This window comes from Oratosquilla oratoria, chromosome 15 (genome assembly GCF_046742065.1).
Source record: "Oratosquilla oratoria isolate Oo_2021 chromosome 15, ASM4674206v1, whole genome shotgun sequence".
Classification (NCBI taxonomy): domain Eukaryota; kingdom Metazoa; phylum Arthropoda; class Malacostraca; order Stomatopoda; family Squillidae; genus Oratosquilla; species Oratosquilla oratoria.
Genome location: NC_134791.1, coordinates 17,454,729 through 17,462,228, shown reverse-complemented (window position 1 = coordinate 17,462,228; position 7,500 = coordinate 17,454,729).

Here is a 7,500-nt window from a genome sequence, read left to right as displayed (position 1 = left end):
TTTTGTAGTCTCTCTTCATATGATAGTTTTGAGAGTGTTGGTGCCAGTTTAGTAATTGCTCTTTGTATTCTTTCAAGTTTTTTTATACATTTTTTTGTACTTGGTGACCATATCGTTGCTGCATATTCCAATCTTGGTCTTATCAGGGTGATTAGGATTTTCCTCACCATTTCTTCATCCAGGTATGTAAATGCCACTTTGATTGTTCTTATTAAATTATAAGTTTCTCCAAAAATCTTATTTATATGTTTCTCAGGTGACATATTATTCATAACAATGACTCCCAGGTCCCTCTCATTTTCTACTCTTTTTATTCCTTCTTCTCCCAAATTATATGATCCTGTTATTCTGTTTTTGCTTTTTCCAAATTCCATTATACTACACTTTTTTGTATTGAACTCCATCTCCCACTTCCTACTCCATTCTTGTACTTTATTTAGATCTCTCTGTAGTGATTCACAATCCTCTTCAGTTTTCACTCTTTTCAGTAATTTTGCATCATCTGCAAAGAAGCTCATATAGCTTTCAATTCCTTCATCCATATCATTAATATATATAGCAAACATTATTGGGGCCAGAACTGTTCCCTGCGGGACACCGCTTATTACTTCATTCCATTTTGAGTGCTGATCTCTTATCACTACTCTCATTTTTCTTTCTTGCAAAAAGTCTTCCATCCAATTTAGCAATTTACCTTGTATTCCTCCTTCATATTCTAATTTCTTAAGCAACTTCTTATGTGGTACTTTGTCAAAAGCTTTTTTTAGGTCTAGAAATGCACAATCAGCCCATCCATCTCTTTCTTGTATTATATCTATTAGTCTTGAATAGAAACATATTAAATTGGTGACGCATGATCGTCCTTGTCTGAATCCAAATTGCCTTGGATTTAGTACGTTGTTTTTTTCCAAGTATTTTACCCATCTACTTTTGAAAATTCTTTCACATATTTTTGCTATTGTACTTGTTAGAGAGACTGGTCTATAGTTGGTAGGTTCTTCTTTATTTCCTCCTTTATATATAGGTACTATATTTGCTTTTTTCCAATCTTCTGGAACTTTTCCTTCTTTTAAGGAACTGCTTATTATGCTATGTATTTTGTCTGCCAGTTCATTCCTACATTCTTTCAGAATCCAGTTTGCTATTTCATCTGGCCCATGCGATTTTCTGACATCAAAATTACCCAAGTGTGTCAATATTTCATTCTTCGTTACTTCTATTTCTTCCATAGGGGGGACTTTTTCCTTCCACTCAATCTCTTCAGGTTGTATATTTTCCCTTGTAAACACTGATTTAAAATGTTTGTTCATAATTTCTGCCATTTCCATTTCCTCAGTGTATTCAACTCCTCCTTGTCTTAATTTCTCCAAGTCTTGCTTGTTTTTCAGTTTATTGTTTACAAATCTGTAGAACAGTTTTGGTTGATCTTTACACTTTTCTATAACATCTTTTTCATATTTTCTTTTTTCCTCTCTGCACTTTTGTACATATTCATTTCTATAACCAGTATATATTTTCCATTTTTCAGGTCTTCTGTCTTTTTTCCATCCGGTCCAGGCTTTGTCTCTTTTGTCTTTTAACTCCCTACAACTTTTGTTGTACCAGCATTTTACATATTCTTTTTCTTGTTTTTGTCTTGGGACATACTTTTCCACTCCTTCTTTGTAAATTTTTGTCAAAATATTCCATTTCTCTTCCACTGATGTTTCTTCTTTGTATATTTCTTCCCAGTTTTCTTGTTGGAAGAATTCTCTTATTTTATCAAAGTTTGTTTTTTCATACATCATTCTTCCTTTTCTATATTGTTCATTTCTTTTCATATATTTTTCTTCATTAAGTTCCAGTTCAATCAATATGTGGTCACTTTTACCTATTGGTGTTTTATATTCAATCTTGTCCACTATTCTAGGTTCAGATGTAATTATTAAGTCTAGCCTCGATGGTTCTTCTTCATTTCTATACCTAGTGTTCTCTTGTATCCATTGTGTCATTGAATGGTCAGTAATCATCTCAAGTAGAGCATTTCCCCATGAGTCATCACCACTCTTTACTGTCATTTCTTCCCAGCAGATTTCTTTGCAATTAAAGTCGCCCATCATAACTATTCTTCCTCCGTCTTCCATTATTTTAGTTAATGCTATCTTTGTGTCCTCTAACATACTTTTATGTTCACTCTCCTCCCATGAGGCTGTTTTCGGAGGCACATAATTGATCACAAATTTTCTGCTCTTCTTATCTCGGTCTTCCACTTCTATCATAATCATCTCTACTGTATTCTTTCCATATATGACACCTTTCACGTTTATATCCTTCTTTGTCAGGAACATAACTCCACCCCCTTGTTTTTTCTCTCTGTTTCTAATCCAATAATTGTATGTATCATGTCCTACACTGTTGGGTGGTAGTGGGCCTTTTAATTTTGTTTCTACAATTCCCATTATGTCCGGTTCTTTTTCTTTCAAATAATCATTCAGTTCATTCAATCCTGTTATCAATCCATCTATATTTGTGTAAGACACTCTTAGTTTTCTGCCACTTCCATTGTGTTCTCTGTTTCCCTTATGTTTTTCTTTAGTATGTCGAACTGCTTTATTTTCATGTTCACTACTCTCCAATAGAATCTCTCTTTCTCTGACTCCGTTCTTTCCTCGTTTTTTGCCTTAGCTTCAATTCTTTTCTGCTTTTCTGCCTCTCTTTCCTCCTTATTCATTTCTCTTTTTATCCATACCTTTTTATATTGATCATTTGTTGCTAGTTTCCCTGTCTTGGATAGAATTTTCTCTGCCGTTGTTTGTGACCTGAATTTAATCTTAATTGGTCTGGTCTTATCTGTACTATATTTTCCGAGTCTGAATTTTTCCTCAATTTCCTTTATAATTTCTGGTTCATCTTCCTGGACTAATTTTAATAAACTGCTTACCCTTTCATTTTCCTCCTTGATTCTTGCGGTTCTATCTGGGTTATGTTTCTCTTCCATTCCTAATATAATTATACATTTCTTTTTGTCAGCTAATTCTCTTACTATATTCTCCTTCTGTCTCATCACTTTAATAACTGAGTCTTCATTATGTTCTTTCAATTGCTGTTTGACTATGTCAGTGAATGAAACCTTATTCCCTTCTTGAGTTATTCTCCAATTTTTAGCTTCTGTAGCTATTTTCTCACTGTTTTCATTACTATTCTTCTTCAATTTCTCATTCTCCTCCTTTACATTTCCTAACTGTCTTTTTAGGTCCTCTACTTCTTCAGTTAAGTTTCTGTTAGCCTTCTCTAGTTGTTCCAATCTTTCAATTCTCTGGAAGATGGAGTCTACCTTACCTAACTTACGTTCCAAGTCCTCGATCACCTTATCAACTCTCTCCTCTAGTCTTATCAGTCGGGGGGGGGGGGGGTTGTGTCCCCCCCACCCTCTTTAAATCCCTGGAACATATTCTCGTCACTTTCTACTGTATTTCTCCTCTCTATACTTCTAATCTTTACATTTTTATTTGCCATTTCGTCATCCGGTGGTCGTTTCATGTTGACCTTACGCCCGTCTGCCTGGGCCAAGTCCTCCACATCCTCATTTCCTTCCATTTCCCCAGCAATCCCTCCCCTTCTCCTCTTTTCCTACTTACCTACTGCCTCACGAGCAATTTCCCCCCCCCCTGCAAATACAAAAAGGCACTTCTCTTTGCGTTGGTATCCACAATCTGCACTTTTCTTCAGAGCGTTCGTCAAGCCGTCCGTTCGTTGAAAGTGTGTGTGTGTGTGTGTGTGTGTGTGTGTGTGTGTGTGTGTGTGTGTGTGTGTGTGTGTGTGTGTGTGTGTGTGTATGTCACTGAGAATGAAAGTATACAAAAGTGTGTTAAGACCAGTACTCCTGTATGGTGCAGAAACGTGCTCCTTAAGGAAGAGAAAGGAAGGCATTTTGTAGAAAACGGAGATGAGGATGGTGAGATGGATAGCTGGCATATATCTGTTGGAGAGGAGACAAAGTGAAGATATAAGAAAAATGTGTGGAATATGTAACATAAAAGAGAAGGCAAGAGAAGCAAGATTGAGATATTTTGGACACGTTAAAAGGAGAGAGAGGATGACGAACCAGTAAAGAAAGCGATGATGGACGATGTTAAGGGAAGAAGTGTCGGGAGACAAAGAATGAGATGGAGAGATATAACAAGGTGTGACATGCGGAAACTAGGATTACAAGAGAAGGATGCAATGGATAGGAACAAATAAAGAAGGGTAACTCGAGCGGCCGACCCTACACTACAGTGGGATTAAGGCCGTATGAAGAAGATACTGTATATATGTATGAGAGAGAAATGGGTGAAGAAGACCAAGTTGGTCGAAACGTTAGGACAATAATCTCTATTCCCAACACATCTTTGTTTGCCCTTCCCCAACCCATTTCTCTCTCGTATATATATATATATATATATATATATATATACATATATATATATATATATATATATATATATATATATATGCGAATAAATCACAAAAACACGTGATTCACAAAATGTGTAAAACCACTTGGAAAATAAATTGAAAGGTGACCGAACGTTTTCGTCTATTTAAGACATTTTCAAAGGTGAAAATGTCTTAAATAGACGAAAACATTGTGTGCGCGCGCGTGTGTGTGTATAGTGTGTGTGTATACGCATGATTAGCAAGAGGATATTGATTAAACATGTCCAGGATTTCAATGAGCACATATAATGGTAGTTGTTTAATTTTTTTCTCTCTCTGAATAAGAAAATAACGGTTACTTTAAGTAGAATGTTGTGCAGAAACAAATTTCAAATAATTCAGTAACATTCTATTCGTCTAATGATTTTCACTATTACTTTGCAATTAATATTCATTGTGCCACTTCAGAAATCCAGTGAATTTAAAATAGCTTACTTTTGTATCATCATCATTATACTGGACGTCTTCCGAAGATGTCGTTGTCAATCCGACATCCTCAAGGTGTTCGTAGTTTACCGTTGACGATCTGACGTTATGGTTCTTAGAAGATTCTGACATCGACTTGACGTCACTATGGCTTTGAAAAATTTCCTTTGACGGCCTGACGTCATCGTCGTTAGAGTTCTTGTCGTCGTCGTTATTGTTCTCCTTCGTCAGGTTGATGGCGTTGATCTTGTGGTTATATAATCTACTCGGCCGCATCCCCAGCAGGAACAACGCCAAGGACACGGCCATCCAGGACGCCATGCACGTCAAGAAACTCTTCATGGCTTTGTTAATTCGGCTGAAAAGGTTCATATCTAATCAATCAATCGTCATATGCTTCGTAGAAGGAGACATGTCAAAGTTGTTGCTCCGAACAGTACCTATTCAAAAGCACCCACGCACGCAGGGATGAAAATTTCAGCATCCCTTCACTGTTAGCCGGCACTTCAGCTCTGATGGGAGAGGAGTTTGTTCGTGTGTGTGTGTGTATGTGAAAGAGAGAGAGAGAGAGAGAGAGAGAGAGAGAGAGAGAGAGAGAGAGAGAGAGAGAGGCCGCAGCATTACCCATAGATTGGGTCATATGTGAGCTCTGAGCTCTCATCCGAGAGGGTGATAACTGTCGACCACGAGTTCAACACGTGTTCCAAGACCGTGGTGACCACACACACGAATACATAGTTTATGTTCACTAAATGGTCTCGTTTTATGTTGACCTCGCTTTATCGTGACCTGTGTACTTATATCTGACCTTGTTTTAAGGTGACTTGTTAATTGAATATGATTTTTTTTTATTCTTGAAGAGCAATATCATATAAATTTGGGTGTTGGCTGGAACGAAAATCTATGAAATATTATTTTGAACGCCCGGCCTATAACATACTAGATCATGAACTTAAAAATATATCTTACCTTGTATAGTATCTAATCTATATTCGTTAAACATTAGGTCCTCTTATAACAAAGGCCATTTCTAATAACACTATATAAATCGACTGAACTCTTTCCAGATTTGAGTGTTTCACATGTATATGTCTTCTGCCTGTCGTTAGGTGATTTTATTATGTCGATGGAAATTCTCTTCGTAGTAAAAGAAGCACCAATTCGGGGATGGGAACGGAGATGAATAAAATCGGCTGGCTGCAGGTGGTAAAGGACCACCCGGTGTGAAAGGGTTCAGCCAGTTTGTTTATCTAAGCGTCTTCCTCTGCATTTTTACTTTGTTTATTTTATCTATTTACTCTTTTGTGTTTATTAGTTTACGAGAATCGTTTATTCATTTATCTTACCTATTTATTTGCCCTATTTATCCTTTTTTTTTTAATCGTTTTCGTCTCTTTTTCAGCTAGTGTGCTGTGAGCAATCTCCACCTCGGGTTGTGCATATTAAGGTCCGGCTTCGTCCGAACAAATATCAGAACGACTTCAGTCTAAAGACAGGGAACCTTTTTTCACACCAAGGTACGTAGCTTTAGTATCACAGCCGTTCTTGTGAAGGGTGTATATCTCTCCTCATCCAGCACGATAGACCTGTTGGTCCTCTTGGTCACTACTACGATACTTGGTTCATCTTTGTCAGTTTAGTTGGCATTCTGAACTTGGCCATGGTTTTCTATAGACTATGTCACCATTTTGGTATCTTATTTATTAATTTATCTGTTTTTATGTCAACCATTGCATAGGATGTAGTATGAACACTCTACGCTCTAGAGTAGGAAGTCTTGGGACGGTTTGTAGAGAAAGAATCTTGTGTCGGTTATCCCCATACCCCCTGAGGGTACGGGTCGATGGTCTGGTGACTCTCGCTACGTAACGGGAAGAAGGTTGGGAACCCTCAGCGTGCACCTTCACTTGTGCCTAAGATGTCTTGCAAATTTGACGCAAACTTCATTCTACTTCGAAAAGCCGCCGGGATGGAAAGAAAAAAAAAAAATAATCGTGTCACGCCATTATTTTATTTTCTATGTATCTTATAAATTTCCTAGTTCTTAATGGCTACAGATGGCTTCCACTCCCCCACATAATTTTTGTTTCTATATTAAAAAAAACGGTAAAGAATACATAAGAAAATTAAATTAAATAGAGTATATCTAAATAAAAATCAAATAAGATCCATAAAAACAAAATCAAAGTGTTATATACTTCCCCACATTATTTTTTCATATTCCAAAACCCGGTTAAGAATGTAATAATTAAAATTAGATAGAACATATTTAGATAAAATTAAAATTAAATAAATATAAAAATCAAATAAAAGTATTATACACTAAAACGAGAAAAACAAAACATTGTACAATAAGAACAAAATCAAATTGTATACGAAATAATAAAAAGTAGATAGAATATAACACGAAATAAACGGAATAAAGTAGAATGATGATAATAAAACTTTATTACCATGAATAGGTGAGAAAACAGCAAGAGAATAAATGCAGCCTTCAGATGTAGGCAAGAGTATCAATTCCTCACCTTTTGGCAAAAATTGCTGAATTTATTTTTAGTAATCTTAAATTTTTCCACCAAAAGAGTAACACATGATTTCCAAAATTCACTTTCGACC